General features: G+C 37.4%; 1 pseudogene; it reads left to right on the top strand.

Moving 5' to 3' along the window:
* Positions 1–8,181: 8,181 nt before the first annotated feature.
* Positions 8,182–16,319, top strand: LOC115949596 (annotated as a pseudogene).
* The last annotated feature ends 2,544 nt before the right edge of the window (positions 16,320–18,863 follow it).

The raw sequence follows: 18,863 nt of genomic DNA, 5'->3' as shown, positions 1-18,863 counted from the left end.
CAAAAAGAAGTAGTAATTGATTTTGATTTGTCTTGCGAAAGTCATCAATATAAGTTTAGGTAAGGGCACTAGGAGTACTTTTGAGACAGATGGTACCTAATTCTAATTATTTTGGGTTCAACTTTTTCAAGTTATGTGGAGCCACGTGATGAAACTGATTCAGAACCATTTCTAACCGTCGATTCAAAGTGTTGCTACCAATCTAGTTGAACCAAACATATTATATTCAACCAAAAAAAAAGAAAAAAGAAAAAGCCCAAAGCATATTAGATGGTTTATTCTGTTACCTATTTGAGCAAAGATGACTTTTTCGGGTAGATTTGAATTTATGGTCATGGGCACTATCTTTCCTTTTTCTTTTTCTTCTTCAAATAAATATTAAGTTTAATGAAAATATTCATCACCGCACACTATTGGTGTGATGATTATACAAAATTTTTGTAAGGAATAGAAGATAAGAGTTAGAGTTTAAATTTTCAAGGAAAAGTTTCACATATATAAAAGGTAATGATGATTTTTAAAACGCCTATTTGGAGATAACTTTTTTTTTTTTTTAATAAACCATTTGGAAATAACTTGAATGGGAAGCAAGGCGGTGCCAAGGGGGGCCATGCCCCTCCTAGCTTTTGAAATTTTCCATTAATTTTCTTTTACATTTGGTAATAAATCTAAAAATTACACAATAATGTATTCACTAGCCCCCACTTAAGCAACATACCAGCAACCTAAAAGATAAAATTTTACTATAATATAATAAAAGGAGATTGCTTGTGGCCCGGTGATATTATTATTCCAAGTTAGCTTTTCTTGCTCTTTGCATGTAATGTAAGTGTCTGCCCTCGGAACATCATTTTCACTATATTTGCCAAGAATTACAATTTAGGATAGTCCTTAATGCAATAAATAAAGACAGTCCTGACCAATTAGTAACTTGAGCACTAGAAAGGGAGAGTGTAATATATATCATCACATAGTGAAAATTAAAGCAATCCATTGGTGTCAGAGTTAAAGAACCAGGAACTTATAAATTTATTTTGTTGAAGTGTTCTAATATCTAATATATCATGGGCTGCCTTACCTCCAGTAATTTTTTAATTGGAATATCCTTTTGTTTTAATGAGAAACTGCCATATCACCCACTAACTAAATAAAATGTGGAGATTAAAATTTACTACCACTTGACATTGTCTATTTAAAACAAATGAAGACCTCCAGTTAAAAAAGTACTGGAGGTAAGCCAAACTCATCTTGCATAACCTTCAAACAAAGTAATTATTAGGTACTCCTAGAGTACGGAAAATAGTGTTCTATCCTCTCACATTCATAGTAAGGTTTACTCATTAAATTCATAATGGAGGCCACCATGAATGTGAGAAGAATGAACATCATCTCTCCATACTCTGAGAGTATATATCTAAAAATTTTCCATCCAGACTAGCTTGTTTAGTCTAAGTGGTACCTCCTATATATGTACTAGGTGCATGGTGTTCAAAGGGGATGGGTCGAGCAACAAGGGCTGCATTGTAGAATGCTTTGGTACAGTGGTAACGTAAATTGATAGTGTAATTTGGATTAAAAGGAGTATTTGTTAGTGATTGACTGATTGATATTTGTTAGAATGCTTTGATATCATTTTAAAATCAAAAGAGAATATAAAATAGATGCAAGACCAAAAGCAAATAGAAAGAAAGAGAGAATACGAAGGTTACGTGATTCAACTTGACGGCTTACAACCACATCTTTATTGTATGATCAAAAGTACATAATACAAAAAAACTCTAGTAAGATATATATATATATATATATATATATATATATATATATATTTATAGATGCTACAAGATCTAGGGTCACGTGTAGATGAGCTTCACACAAAATGAGCATCTTTGGCCTTTACACAAAATAACCAATGTATTATTATTGTAAGGACCAAATGATCTAAGCGGCCAAAGCCCACTTAGAACAGTGAGTTGCATAGTTCAAACTTGGCCCAAATCAATAAAATTTGTAAGAGAAGGAAACGAACAACAAGAGGGGATTCTGCCTGAGGATCAAGAAAGGGAAGAAAATGTTAATTTTATAGAATAATAGGGGCATATATCCCTCCACAAGCTTGCCTGAAGAGGCTAAGTTTGTGCAAATAGTTACATTGTTCACTCTCCTTTCTCTCTCTTCTTCTTTTCTTTCCCTTCAGTGCTTATGTCTTTTTGATACTTGTGTCTCGATACTTTTCTCAACGTTCCTTCTTTTCCTTATATACTTCTACCTCTATCATATCTCAACCATCCATTCTCATCTAACCTCCCTCATTTCATGACACTTGTTACTTTTAATATCTGAAGAAGATGGTGGAAAGAATCTGCTTAGCTGTGACTTACACTGTTCAGGTCACTTCCTCATCAATGCGGCTGATAAAGCTGTTGCCCACCATTTAATGTGGATGCAACAGGCTACACTAGACCAGAAGTTTTCCTAATGTCCACTGACTTCCTCTCTCTTCAGATTCCAGCTCCCACTCAAAATATTACAGAGTACCTTGACTCATTTCTTCCTTTCCTCGGGCGGCTTTCTTCCTTGGGCCCGTGGCTCGTTGCATTCTCACACCAATGCTACAACCCTTCAACTTCATCCTCGGTCCTCGGACACCCACAATTATCTTTAACAGTCTTATGTCAAAATCTTTTTGCTAATGGTCTTATCAATTTCCCCCATATCCTTTTCCTCAAAAAAAAAAAAAAAAAAAACCATATCCTCCCTGGGAAATTTTTTTTTAAAAAAAAAAAATATATATATATATATATATATATAGTTGCCCAAACTACTAATCCAATCAAATAAGATTTAAATAAATATATTATGTACTTTTGAGCCCAGATGAGCAGATTTTGATATGAAAATATGAAACAATTTGTCTTGATTATAAGCTTTCAGTTATGAGGTCAGCTAAAGATGACAACTTCCAGCATAACATGCCTAATAAAGTAGCACCCTGACATCAGTAGCTCAAAGTAGAACCAATATTCCACTTTGTAACAATGTGTGGATTTCTATGATAAACATTCTGAGTTGCTTTGTCAAGGCCCCAGGCCTTGCATACAATATTCAGGCACGTTTTTAAACAATTGTACCAGACTGCCCTTAAAGTTATGCTTGATTGAAGAATTTGAGGTATAATCGCATAACTGCAATTCTATAAGTTTATTTTTCAGTGTTGGTGAATCAGGCATATATAATAAGCCTACTCCTTGGGCCCATTATACTGATTTATTTCTTTCTTGGCATAGCAATAAATAAATTCTGGCATTTCGTTCTACTACTAGGGTTGAATACCAAGCTCTCGTCGACGCTACCTTGAAGCTCCTTTGGTTAAGTTATCTTATATATGATTTGGTTGTCCCTCTCACTTAATTATGCTACTCTTCTATACCATGACAATAAAAGTTGATGATACAAAAAATCGTTAGTTGTGCTCTTGTTTATACTAATGGACAGTGGCGGCTCCAGGAATTTTGTTGAGAGGGGTCATTAAAAAACTTATATAAAAAAAATTAATAAAAAGAGAACTTGAATATATCGAGTTATTGACAAAAAAAAAATTGAAATTTTACAATTTCCTTTTACAAGTTTTCAAATTTTGAACTGTTATATGATAGTTTATTATGAATATTAATTGTCATTGTAGGTAGCTATGACCATTTTATTTTGTTAAATTTGTCTAACATTTTTATTTTTATGCAGTTGTTATTATTTATTTGTCTTTGTTTTTATAAAAATATTTTAAACTAAATGGATAAACTCAACTCATTGGTTTTGTATTAATTATTGACGCACACAACCACATTCATTCATATATAAATAATACACTACGTGTCTACTTAACCAATAAAATACTTGAACAATCACTAACTTTACAATTTTTTTTCTTGAATTTTCCTAACTTTATAACAAAAAATTATTATAACATGATAACAATACACACACATGCAACAAACCTTCTCTATTTCCTAATTACTAAATCATATAAAGTTATATTATATTTAGGGTTATGTTAACGGATACCCTTAGGGCAACTGTTATATTTCCCATGAAAGTAGTGACAAAACATTTTTCTTATATTTATACTGTACACACAAACTTTCACACACATTATTATTTACACAAATAACATTATAACAAAAAATAATGCACACAATCAATATTAGATACACTTATACACATATAATATAAAGAATAATGCTAGAGATACAAACTATTTTATAATTTTTTTTACAAATTGCTGATGTGGTGAGTGATTATTGGTAAATGAAAAAGTGGATATTAATAGTAGGCCTAAATAAAAACCAATAAGAAGTTGGTTACATCAACATTTTGTAAAAATTATAAAATAGTTTGTGGTTGTAACATTACTCTAATATAAATTTATGACAAAGTGACACTTACAATCTACAAACACTTATTCTTACTCTTAGAGTTGGAAATATTTGTAATAAGGGTATATAAAATTTAAGTCAAGGTGTGTAAAAATAATATTTTAAAGAAAAAATCTAAGTATTAAACTAACAAAAAAAAAATTATATATATATATTAAAAAAAAATTGAAGTCAGGGGGTTCATTTGAACCCCCTGAACAAAGTATAGCGCCGCCCTTGCTAATGGATGATGACAAGCAATTCCGTTGGTCAATTTGCAAGGAAAGACCACAAAAGTATAGAACACCGGTGTGGTGTTGGCTAAGAGCCCTCCGATAATAAATAATTAAGTTAGATTGAGGCGAACTGATTCACTTGCTAAAATCAGAGTCAAATGGCTAGTATTTGTGAATATGAAATTGTGTACCTTTGTCTCTTCTAGTTGTGTGGGTTTCAAAGCCCTTGTATTAATTATTGGAATGAATATTTGCATTTATGAGACATTGATCATAAGTATCGGACTTTATTGTGCCTTAATAGTCATTCATTTGTTGGAGTCTATATGTTACTCCTCAACTGTCTTTTGTATTTAATGATATTTATGTGTTTAGTCATATGGACCGACCGTTACGACTTGCATTTAATAGCATTTATGGGTTCATCCATTTGTCTAATGGACGATCTTGATAAATTTACATTTATATTGTTATTTAAATTGCTCATAACGAAACTTTCTTGAACGGATCAAGTGTCAACAAGATTGATTGCCATATTGTTTGACATCATCTTTTCAAGGGCTCCCTGCAGCTTCATTTTGTTCCCTCTCTTAATCAACTTGTAGTCTGTAGATATATATTCATCAAGTCACACCCTAAAGCGTTTCTGTGACCTGATATCTAAACTCAAGCTAGTCTCTCATTCTTCATCGTGAATTTTAGGGGGTTATTATAACTTGTAGTGTATCACTCCCCAAGTCTACTTTTCAGGCCCACTGAACTAATGTACTTTACCCAATTAAAATATCCTAACTTTATTATTAAAGTCACACTTAAGACCTATACTAAATTGCATTGTACTATTATTATATTATTTGGCCTTTATACATGTCCCTTTTTTTTCTCATCCCAAATGGGACCGGGGGGGGGGGGGGGGGGGAGAGTGTTGTTGTTTAGCAGTTTTAGAATACCTTGGGGGCAAAGAAAGAATCATAAAAGAAGAATAATATTGCCAAATATGCATGGTATTTGAAAAGGACATAATTCATGAGAAAATTGAAAATTCTTCCCTTTGTAACGCCTTAGCAAGTTTTTTTTTTTTTAAAAAAAAAAACAAACTTGTATATGGAATCAAAATAATTCTTTGAAATTGTTAAGAGTTTTTTTTTTTTTTTTTTTTTTTTTTGTGGTGGGGGGGAAGTGAAAATTTGTTATAAAGTTGATTAGAGCAACAGTTGCAGGAGCTGACTTTAATTTGTGTAAATGCTCACGAAGATAGAAGCTCCTGGTGAACTGTATCGCAGAGCTCTCTTCATCAACTGCACGACTTGGCGTTTAGTCTTTAGTTGTGTGATGTGTTCAACCGCTAATCGTGTATTTAGTAACACACGTGTACCATGCTTATTGGTTTAATTAGATAGATTAGTGGAGTTGGTTAGAGGTAGTGGAGTCTCTTAGATAGAGTTAGTTAGAAGTCGTTTTCCCTGCTCAGTTAGTTAACGTTATTATATTCCTTTTCATTTTTTCTGTTTCATATATTATTATATTTTTGATTCATTGAATAAAATTCAGTAATTCATTCTTCATTTTCATTACTTGTTCTTTCGGATAGCATATTAATATTCTGATATAAATCATTAGCAGCATATTCTCTCTACCTCTCTCCAATATACATTTTTGAATACATATATAGATGTAAATTGTTTGAAAATACATTTGTATTGGGTTTATGTGGTGTATTATGTGTAAGAGCATTCCCTGTGATGCATAAATAAATAATACCATGTACAAAAAGTGCACAAAAGGCACTCAGATTCGGTGAGTTAAATATGCAAATTTTTTTTATTCATCCTTTATTCTTGCTCTCTTATTTTGTCTCACTTTCTCCGTTTTCTCTCTTACTTTAATGTTAAAGTAATATTATTTTAATGTGACGTAGTGTAAAACAAAGAATATGATTGGGGTGTGCAGAAAACCCATCGACCTGTCAAATCCGACCCAACTCAACCCGACTCATCGAGTTGGGTCGGTTTTTAAGGCTTGGTGGGTTGGGTTCGGTTACAAAAATTTTTTTTATGACGGGTCGGGTTGGATTTGGGTCATAAAATTACAAATCCGTCAAACCCGATCCGACCCACCCATATTTAATATATATATAAAATATATTTTATATTTAATAATTTTTTTTAAATCAATTGTAGGGCACTTTTATATATATATATATATTAAATATATATATTATATATTTAATAATTTTAAAAAAAAAACCAGCTGTAGAGCAGCATTTTCTCAGTTTCTCCTACTAATATTAATTTAATATATATATAATATATATTATATAATTAATAATTTTTTTTAAATAACCAGTTCTTCCTATCCTATATAAAAGCCAATTAGTTCACACAAATCCTAATAAATTACTATTGTTATTTAGTCATTAGTGTTGTTTGCTTTTAAGGAGTTACATTGATACTAATCTTTAGGTTTTTTTAATATATTAATATTTTTTTTTCTACTCAATTTAATAATAATAAAAATAAAAATTTGTCAAATCCATGGGTTCAACCCGACCCAACCCGACCCATGTGGGTTCGGTTGGGTTGGGTTGGACTTATGTGATGGGTTGGGTTGGGTTGAATTTTTTTTGACCCACCATGGTGGGTTGGGTCAAAAAATTCCCCCAACTCGACTCAACCCGATCCATGCATACCCCTAGAATATGATATAGGATATTGCAAATGGGTTATATAAAATAGATAAATAATTTTTTGGTTAGGTAAAAAGCTTTTTTTATTTGAATAAGCAGATGAAGATGAAAATGCTCTAAGGACCTAGGTCAAATCATATCGTAAAACCTATGTATGGTTAATCTTACCTCCTGTGCTCCCTATATATATACTCGGATTTATTGTTAAGGTAATTTTTACTTTGTTAGTCATTGTAATCCAATATTTAAGCTAAGGGTTATGCTCAAAATGCTGAGACGTACGTAGAAAAATCAATTAGTGCACACTACTTGTTGCACACCATACACATAAGATATTTTTGATCTGAAAGCATGACTTTCTAAAACTAACTTGTGTATGTAATAGGGTAGTGTGTAATAAACACTGCCCTTATTGTAATAAACAACTGAGAATATAGTAAAAAGCCTTATCATCTCCCATTCTCTTTCTCTTTTCTTTCGCTTTGCATCTCTCTCAACCATGCATACATTTAAGGCCAGTGTTAAGAAGTGATTTCCGCTAATACAATATTGCTTTAGTTGTTATATATGTCTATATATTATAGAATGGATCTTACTACATCCAAGTTTGAAGAAAAGAACAATACTCGAACCTGGGTCCTTTAGATGTCTTGAGTTTGATACAAGAAAACAAAAAGAGAAAGGTGGGTGCTTCAATGATAGAAAAATGGGCAAAAGCATTGTCTATATTACTACTTCACATGAATGGGCGCACCAAGCCGCTTGATTAACAAACCACACTTGGTGTGTTCACTGTATTGCCGAACATTAGCTTCTAGAATTAAACAAACCTTCTCAACCTTAATTAGTAATGGCTAATCCAACTTCTCAGCAGCCAAGACACTCTAAGATACTTCGTTACATTGCTATAGTATTGCTAGTCCTGATTGTCTTGGTGGGTCTAGTTGTGCTCTCACTTGGCTAATTATTAAGCCTAGGCAATTTGTTTACATTGTTTGCTAGGGACATATTTTATATAATTGACTACTCCTTTGACAAAATGCACTTTACTTGTAATTGAGTAGATCTAGGATGAGTTTAAGACTTTAAAAAATATGTTGTTTGATGATGTTGTAAATATCACCAGTGAGCCACACGATCTTCGCACGCTCGTAACGATACCTGCACAGCAAAGAGAGAAGACCTAACAGAGAGCACCGGTGTGGTGCCGGCCGAATACCCTCCGAAGGTCAAGTTAGAACTATTCTCACAACTCTAGAGTGCTAGAGAAGGGTAAATTATGCGTACCTTGATTTGTGAGGATATTGGGGCTTTCATAGTAGTAGAAGGTTGACCTCTCCTACTTGGTGTATAAGTCTTTTCCTTATAGGAATCCTCTTGAATAGTCCCAAATGTGATGGACTAGATATTTCCTTATAGAGAAGATATTCATTAATGCGCGTATCTTTCAGAATTCTCTTTGTGCTAGGGTTCTTATTTACCTTGGGATCTTGTGGTGGTTAAGTGTGTGTCGCAAGTATTTTCATCTAGGGTTTCTGGCTGCCACGTGGGTGCTTGATCCGTTCCTGTTGCATCTGTTTATGCAGGATCTGTCCATAATAGACCTTTGCACCAATTTGGGCTCACCCTTTATCGGCCCTTGGACGTGGATCCGTCAGGCCCACTTCATAGAGATTCGTCAACCTAGATTTTTACCCTCTTTAGTTGCCCCATCACCCCATGGGTTCGTCATCTTTAAGTGGAAGGACCCGTGGGGTGACGGTTCAAAGGTTCAAGGGATGACGGTTCAAAGGCTTGTGGGTCGACGGTTTCAATACGGATGCCGTGAACTGTGCCAACCCTTGACAGGTTGTCCAGAAACCATTTATGACGCATGACACGTGTCGCTCTTCCATTGAATTTTATCTCGGATCGAAGTGTCGCTTCGTCTTCCATGCACTTCCTTTATTAATTTCACACTTCTTTTCCTCTCATTTCTCTACTTTCCGTTGAAATGCACTGTCTGAGCACTTTCGTCATCCTTGTCAGAGAACACTCTGTTCAGTTTTGGTATCCGTCATCAACGACCTTCTTCCGTTCACTCGCTAACTTCATAAGTACTCTCTTTTTCACAAGTCTCTCTTATCTTCGGACATACTCTTTTTATTTTCCTAGACTTTATACACTCATCACCCCTTTTAGACCCGTCAGAGTCTTAGATTTTGTTGTCACGTGTAGGCAATGTCTAGTGCGTCAAGTAACTAGTCAGTTGTCCGTGACGGGGCAGATTACGAGGAAGTATACCCATCAGGTCACAAAGACCAAGAGAGTCCAAGCGAAGAGAGGAGTTCGTCCGCCTCTTCCTCGTCCTCAACAAATGAGGATATGGAGATGGTTGACCCAGATGAGGTTTTTGATGACGTCGAGGAACCAATAAAATTCGTCGTAGGTGCTGATGGACTTAGGAGTTAATCATGCTACCAGAGTGAACAGTGAATAATTTTAGGTCCACCATCAAGGAGAAACACTTCAACACTCTTAGGGCTAATTTCCAAATTCCAGATAACATCCCCATCCGTCTACCTTATAAGTCAGAGAAATACTACTACGAAGGGGTAGAAGGTGTCAAGGTGTATGAACAGATGCTAAAGGCAAGACTTAGGTTTCCATTAAGCTCCCTTCACCGTGAGCTTCTCAAATACCTGGGTCTGTCCATCAACCAAGTATCTCCAAACACCTGGAGGATTTTCATAGCAATGGAGGTCCTATACGGTGCCATGTCAAATAGTGCTAGAAGGCTGACGGTGTGGGAATTCTTTCATTGCTACCGTCTAGATGAAATAGACAAATCAAAGGGGATGTATAGTTTTGTGCCTAGGAGTCCGCTGCTGAAGGTTATATTTGAAACCCCAGACTCCAATAGGGATTGGAAGAGCTATTATTTCTTCCTAGAAGGTGACAAGTGGATGTGTCATCCAGGGGACACGAAACACATGCTCGTTGACACGACTTGGGGCATATTGCCTCCGTCCAGTATGCACCCGTCCTAGTGTGTGAATTCTTTACAGCCGTTCAGTTTAATATAGCATTTTTAACCGTCTTCTTCTTTGCAGTTAGACGGCGTCCACAAGTTGAACTTGAGGAGTTCAGCTTTCTTGAGAGGACTTTTGCTAAGACCAAGCCGGAGGAAAGGACTTGGGCAAAATTAGTTACACTTAATACCATCCATTGGTATTGTGACGAACCCGAACCAACGCCAGCAGCCGTCAAATACGTTGCCAAAATTCGCAGACATAAGTTCGTCGTTCTCGTTCTATTTGAACGGTTTTCTTTTTTATCTTAGTAATTAACTTCATCCGTCTACCTTTACAGAAATGGACGACACTAAGAGGAGGGCAATGATCAAGGCGCAGGTTGCCAAGAAAAAGGAGACCAGCGACGTGACTCCCAAGGGGACGGGCTCAAGCAACTTGTCCACTAAAAGGAAGTAGCTGTCCAAAGGGGACCGTCCTCCCAAGGAACCCAAGGTCCCTTTGGAGCTCATTGTAGGGTTAATGGCTGAGGATGCAAAGACAGTCACCCCAGTGAAGCATGAGGTTGGCAAAGGCCCTATGAAGGCTCCGTCCACCAGTAAAGAGAAGCCGCCCGTCCTCCTTCGTGAAAACTCCAAATATGCCTTGGAGTAGCTTTCGTCCATCATAACGTCGGAGGATTATGAGGACTTAGGCAATCACTCCACGGAAGCAATGGGGGAGACGGGACTCTTTACAATCGCTCAGGTAATCCTGCTCGTCGGCTTTTCGTCCGTCCATTCCACTTGGCTTTCCATCTAACCCCCTTTTTTTGTGTTTTATGCTATGATTATGATGAAAGGGATGATGGAACGGTGTCTTAACCGTGAGACAGCCTTGGACTGTGTGCGGGCAAAGGCGGAGCTGACGAAGGATGAATTGAGTCAATTTAAAAAATGGAAGTCCACAATGGAGAAGAAGTTTGATCTCTCAGAGAAGGTGAGGAAGGAGCTTGAGCAGAGCACAGAGGAGGTGAAGAAGGCCCTTGAGGACAAGGATAAAGAGGCCCAGGACCTAAAGGATAAGCTCCGTCAGGCTAAGGAGGTGGCGATACGTGAGTACCGTGACTTCGACGCCTTGCTGTTCGAGCTGAGAGACTTTTAGCTGGAGGGTTTTGATGGCGCTCTTCGTCAGATTAAGAAGGCCTACCCTAACCTGGATGTGTCCAACATCAAAGTTGAAAACCAAGGCCAAACCTCCATCATGCCCGTTACTTCAGAGAACAGTGAGGATCTTTTTGTTGAGGATGCAACTCAAGGCGACGGGGAGTCAGCCCAGGCGCAGAATACTCAAGGTCACGTCCAATTTGTAGCTGATGACACCCGTCAGGAGAAGGATGCGGACACTCAGGAGTAGTGGTTTTTTTTTTTTTTCCTGTAAGTTGGGAGAACAATCCTTTAATTTTATTCGTCATTACTTTCATGTTAAACAATTTCCCTTTAAGGGTTTTATATTTCTATTTGCCCATTTTGGTTTAATTGCTTGTTTCATGGTTGCTATGAATGTAGTGGATCCGTTTTTTATTTGATTCGTCCACTATGTACTTTAAAGGCCTTTAATTTGAGTTAAAAACCCATCTTCCGAAATGTGTCCGTCCACATTGTGTTTTGGAATTTAAGTTGCGTCCATCTTAATATCTAAAGGGACCGTCCTCCTTATGGACTCGGTTAGACTTTCATCCTCAATGGACGGTCCATCCACATTTTTTATAAAAATTTCCGTCCTTTTGGATGAACCGTTCACCGTATAGGCTTAACATTCAAGGATTATCCATCCATTAAATGGACTAAAATTTTTATATTTTTAGATGATCCGTCCACTTTATAGACTAAAATTTTTATCTTTTTAGACGATCCGTCCACTTTATGGACTAGAATTAATCTTTTTAGACGATCCGTCCACTTTATGGACTAGAATTAATCTTTTTAGACGATCCGTCCACTTTATGGACTATAATTAATCTTTTTAGACGATCCGTCCACTTTATGGACTAGAATTTTCATCCGCTCTGGTAGAACCGTCACTTTATGGACTTGAATAGAATTTACATCATTTATGGATGAACCGTCCACTTTATGGACTAGGTAGTATTTTCATCCTTAATGGATGAATCGTCCAATACAATTTTCATCCTTTGTGGATAAACTGTCCACTTTATGGACTTCGATTTATACCTGTCCACTTTTTGGACTAAGAATTTTCATCCTCCTGGGATGATCCATCTAGTTTGTGGACTTTTGTTTATACCCGTCTACTTTTTGGACTTTGTAAGAATTTTCATACTCTTGGGATAATCCGTCTAGTTTGTGGACTTTAGTTTATACCCATCCACTTTTTGGACTAAGAATTCTCATTCTTCTGGGATTATCCGTCCAGTGTGTGGACTTTAGTTTATATCCGTCAATTTTTTGGACTTAGAATTTTCATCCTCCTGGGATGATCCGTTCAATTTGTGGACTTTGTAAGAATTCAGGTAAAAAAACATGGATGTGTCTGAATGTTCTTCTTAAAAAAACCATGTGTTTGTAGAAAAGTACCTACCCCCTTGGGCTTAAAAAGATACATAAAGTATTGTAGTAAAAAATTGTCTAAGTAAAACTAGTAACTATAGTAAAACTAAATAAACTGAGAAATTGGGGAGCGTTGTTGCTCTTCATATTATTTCTACTGATAGTATTTTTGTAGGTGCTCCATGTTCCATGGATGCTGCAGCTTTCACCCGTCCAGCGTCTTGAGGTGGTAGGTGCCCTTCCTCTGCCATGATGTGATCTTGTAGGGTCCTTCCCAGTTGGGGTCGAGCTTTCCTTACGAAGGATCTCTAGTAGCGCCCATTACCTTCCGTAGTACAAGATCTCCAACCTGAAAGTCTCTATGCCTGACATTGGAGTTGTAGTGTTTCGTTATGAGATTCTGATACCGCGCCAACCTTTGCTTCGCTGTCGCTCGAACTTCGTCCACCAGGTCGAGCTGAAGGTGCATTGCCTCTTCGTTCTTATCCTCGTCGTAGTTCTCCACCTGATAGCTTGTGAGCCCTACTTCTGCTGGGATGACAGCATCACTTTCGTATGCTAGTCGAAACGGCGTTTCTCCGGTAGGTGTTCTTGCTGTAATCCAGTATGCCCACAGAATACTTGGTAGCTCTTCTGGCTAGATACCCGTTGCCCCTTCGAGCTGGGTCTTGATGATCTTGAGTAAGGATCGGTTTGTGACTTCAACTTGCCCATTGGCCTGTGGGTGTGCGGGCAACGAGTAGTGATTCTTGATACCTAGCTCCGAATAGAAGTCCTTGAATGCACCGTTGTCGAATTGCTTTCCGTTGTCGGAGACAAGCACTCTGGGTATTCTCACAACTCTAGAGTGCTAGAGAAGGGTAAATTATGCGTACCTTGATTTGTAAGGGTATTGGGGTTTTTATAGTAGTAGAAGGTTAACCTCTCCTCCTTGGTGTAGAAGTCTTTTCCTTATAGGAATCCTCTTGAATAGTCCCAAACGTGATGGACAAGACATTTCCTTATAGAGAAGATATTCATTAATGTGTGTATCTTCCAGAATCCTATTTGTGCTAGGGTTCCTATTTACCTTGGGATCCTATGGTGGTTAAGTGTGTGTTGCAAGTATTTCCATCTAGGGCTTCTGGCTGTCACGTGGGTGCTTGATTCATTCCTGTTGCATCTGTTTATGCAGGATCTGTCCATAGCAGACCTTTGCACCAATTTGGGCTCGCCCTCTATCGGCCCTCGGATGTGGATCCGTCAGGCCCACTTTATGGAGATCCGTCAACCTAGAATTTTACCTTCTTCATTGTTCAAGTCAAGTGTTAAAGCCATGAATATCTGACTAAGAAACAAGTGAATAAGAGCTGTTCATTAAAGTTCGACAACAATCTTGACTAAAAGACTTCTATCGAGATTTAAAGTCGACACTCGACAAAAGTTTGGCACAAGCTGTTTCTGTCGAGACCTACAAAATCAAAATTTCCAGATCTGATTTTTGGCCCTAACTGACATGTATGTGTATGGTTTCTTTTCTCACAACTCTAGACATATATAAGACTTATTTTAAAGGCTGTTATACATAGAGAACACATGCAGAAAGTACCTTAGTTCATTATTCTCTCTGAAGAAGCTATTGTGTCTTTACGCTAAGGGTTTTGTGACCAAGGAGCTTCCTGATCTTCATTGTTGATGAATTAAAGAATTTTACAGTCAACAATCTTTTCAAGTTGTTGGAGTTAGTCACGTACTAGGATCCGTGCATTATTGGTTAGTCACGTACTGTGATTCGTGCATTGAACTAGAAGATTGTCATTACAATACAAGTCCAATTGAGTATTGGGGTAAGGGTTTAACTGTAGGTTGATATTTCGGGATAGGCCAAAGGGTTTGGTAAGATTTCTTACACTTGTAACCGCTTGTGATTGATAATAGTAGATTCTTAGGAGTGGTGATCTGAAAATCACCCAGTGGGGTTTTGCCTTGGTGGTTTTCCCCATTCGTAAACAAATCACCTGTATCAGATTTATTTTCCGCTGCATTTAGATAATTTGGTGATTTGTTTGTGCTATCACGCTAGGGTAATTAATTAATTAATTGCAAGTGGTTAATTCATTTTAACCCAACACTGGTGAAGAAGGTTCAATCAAAAACTTCAACTTAACCAAAAACCACCTCAATGCCACCTTTGAATTTGCCTTAAGATCCTCTAATCCTAAGTCTAAAATCTCTATATACTATGATTCAATCGATGTGTCGGTGCAATATGATGATCAAACCAAAGCGTTCGAGGTGCTTGATCCTTTTTGTTAGGGTCATATTTTATTGTAATTGGGTAATCTTTTGACAAAATGCACTTTACTTGTAATTGGGTAGATTTAAGATGAGTTTAGTACTTTAAGAAACATGTTGTTTAAGTCAAGTATTAAAAACATGAAGATTGGTTTAAGAAACAAGTGAAGAAAAGCTGTTTATTAAGTCTCAACAGATAGCTCGACAGACGCTTGTTATCGAGACTTAATGTGAAACTTCATAGATAGCTTGACAACAGCTCGATTTATCGAGATTTACAATTTTCAGCTTTCCAAATTTGAAATTTGGCCCAGGCTTATGTAATTGTTTAGGGTTTCTTTTCTCATAACCTTAGACATATATAAGGCTTATTTTAAGAACTGTCACATATAGATATAGAGACTAAGAGGCTTATTTTAAGTGACTTATTTTCTTAATGTGAAGCTACTGCGTTTGTACGCTATTGGGTTTTGTAACCAAGTGCCTCCTGATCTTCATTGTTGATGAAGTGAAGAATTTTGCAGTCAATAACATCTGTTCAAGTTGCTAGAGTTAGTCACGTACTGGAATCCATGCAAATGGTCAGTCACAAATTGGAGGTTTGTGCATCAAAAGAAAAAAGGCTACTACAAGATCAAGTCTAATTGGGTATTGGAGCAAAGGTTCAACTGTAGGTTGGTATTTCGGGATAGACTAGGGTAGTTGATAAGATTTTTTATACTTGTAACCGCTTGATTGTTGATTAGTGGATTCTTGGGAGTGGTGACCTTAAAATCACCCGGTGGGGTTTTTGCCATGCGAGGTTTTCCCCATTTGTCAACAAATCACCATGTTTAATTTATTTTCTACTGCACTTAATATTTTTGATGATTTGTTGGTGCCTTCACATTTTGCATGCAATTAAACTTAATTAATCAACTTGAGTAATTGAATTAATCAACTGGGGTCAAGCTATCTTAACCTAACACTTTCTTTCAACCTCATCAAAATGTGACTCATTTGGATTTGAAGCTCATAGCTCAATATGTGCCATTATCGGGGTCGAATTCTAAGGACATTAAGCTGAGAGATCATCAGAGGAGATGGAAATAGCAGTTTTGTTGAAGCACTACAAAAAAGAGGGCTACAACCATGTTTTTAAAACGCAACTGTAGCTTCTAAAAACTTGGCTATAAGTCCATTTGGTTTATAGCTGCGTTTTAAGATGTGGCCTATACATTGTGACTATAGGTTTGATAGGTCTATAGGCCTTATCACAAAAAAAATGCGGTTAAAAATACTTAGGTTGACCTAACCTATAGCCGCATTTTATAAACATGGCTATAGGTCAGTAGTTGAAGCTGCATTTCTAAAAAATGTGGCTAAAGGTTAGTTATAGCAGTGTTTTTTTGTAAACGCGGCTAAAAAAACGCGGCTATAGCCAACCTTTTTTGTATTGAAGGCAAGGGTAAGATTTAAGATGGGAATATGAAAATTTAAAGATCGAGTTTGATTATTTGGTGCTCTTCTGTGCGGGTTCCTTTCTTTATGCCCAAGAATTTCGAGAGGACATACTGCGATGCAAACTAACTAGTATATGGAATCAAAATAATTCTTTGAAATTGTTATAAGAGTTTTTATTTTTTATTTTTATAGAGAAAAATTGTTATAGGTTTGACTAGAGCAACAGTTGCAGGAACTGACTTTAATTTGTGTTAAATGTTCAAGATCGAAGCTCCTGGTGAACGACACATTGCAGAGCTCTCTTCATCAACTACACGACTTGGCGTTTAGTCTTCATTAATTGTGTGATATATATGTTAAACTGCTAGTCGAATGGTGTATTTATTAGCACACGTGTAGCATGCTTATTGGTTAATTAGATAGATTAGTGGAGTCACTTAGAGTAGAGTTAGAAGTCGTTTTTCCTGTTCAGGTAGTTAGCATGTGTGATTAAATGAAAATTGAGTAATTCATTCTTCATTCTTCATTCTTCATTCTTCATTTTCATTACTTGTTCTTTTGGATAGCATATTCTGATATAAATCATTAGCAGCATATTCTCTCTTCCTCTCTCCAATATACATTTTTGCATGCATAGATGTCAACTGTTGAAAATACATTTGTATTGGGTTTATGTTGTGTATTATGTAAAAGAGCATTCTCATTGGGTGATGCATAGTGATGACATTGAAAATTGTCACCAATGAGTCACACCGTACTCGCGACTCAAAGCGAACCTGCACACCAAGAACGAACGGAAGAAGACCTTTAGAGAGCACCGGTATGGTGCCGGCCTAACACTCTCCGAAGGTCAAGTCAGAAGTCGTCGTTTCACTTTTTTAGAGCGCAAGAGAGGGTCAATTAATCTTACCTTGATTTCCGAGAATGTCAGTCCTTTTATAGTGGTGGAGAGGTGGCTTTTCTTCTTGACCTCCAGATCTTTCCAATGTGGGACTATGATACCAATTCTCCAAAATGTGGTGAACAACGATTTCCCTTTTTGGATCTTAGTGTTTTTCTGGGCGATAGAGATTTCGGATCATGGGCCCATACTGCGTCTGTCAGCGATGGACTTTCACAGCGCATGGGACTATCTTCACACAGGTCCAACAGTCCCAATCCGTCAGGCCCATTAAGGTAGGCCCAACAGGCTCTATATTTTATCATCTTCAGTTGCCCCCTTCACCCCAATGATCCGTTTGTTTTTTGGTTCAAAGGATCAATGGGGTGACGATCCTAACGTAGGGGCATGACGGGTATTTGTATGACGGAAAGGTATCCGTGAGACCAAGAAAAATTTAACTGATTGACGGATTTATGGAATATAGTATGACGGTTCCAGGCAGATCAACCCGTCAAAAGAAGATTCATCAAGTTGACGGTTACATGAAGGGTACAATTCGTTGATGTGCCCTGACAGGTTGTCAACATTTATTGATCCTGCCACGTGTCAATCTCTGAGTGGCCGTTGTATAGGATCGAAGCGTCGCTTCGTCTTCCGTGCATCTCCTATATATATATAAGGCGCCTCACTCCCATTTGCACGTTTTTAACAAGAAATCGACTGTCAGAGCGAAGCCGTCGACCTTGTCAGAGTACTCCGTCGAGGACGTGAATCTACCGACTACAACAACCGTCACCCCTAATCCGCCAAGTGTGGTAAGTACTTCAATACATAACCAAGTTACATTTCCGTCCATGCATTGTTGTTAGGCTTACTATACCCGTCAATGATTTCAAACCTGTCAGTCTTAGGTTTTATCGTCAATTGTAGGAAATGTCTAGTGCGTCAAGTAACCAGTCGGTGGTTCGTGACGGGACGGAATACGAGAATGTATACCCGTCCGGTCATAAAGACCAAGAGAGCCCCGGCGAAGATAGGAGTCCGTCCGCCTCCTCTTCGTCCTCTACAAATGAGGATGTGGAGATAGTTGAAATAGATCGTTCTGATGACGACGGGAATCAAGCACTGGAGTCCGTTGTAGGTGCTGATGGACTGCGGAAGTTCATCATGTTGCCAGAGTGGACAGTGCATAAGTTCACATCCGTCATCAGGGAGAAACATTTCAGCACTTTTAGAATTAACTTCCAAATCCCGGACTACGTTTCCATCCGTCTGCCCCATGTGTCGGAGAAATGTTACTATGAAGGGGTAGAAGGTGTCGGAATATACGAGCAGGCGTTGAAGGCAGGACTTCGGTTCCCGCTCTCTACAC

This window comes from Quercus lobata, chromosome 1 (genome assembly GCF_001633185.2).
Source record: "Quercus lobata isolate SW786 chromosome 1, ValleyOak3.0 Primary Assembly, whole genome shotgun sequence".
NCBI classification, from domain to species: domain Eukaryota; kingdom Viridiplantae; phylum Streptophyta; class Magnoliopsida; order Fagales; family Fagaceae; genus Quercus; species Quercus lobata.
Note: the sequence above shows the minus strand (reverse complement) of the source record. Positions and strands in the feature narration are given on the sequence as shown.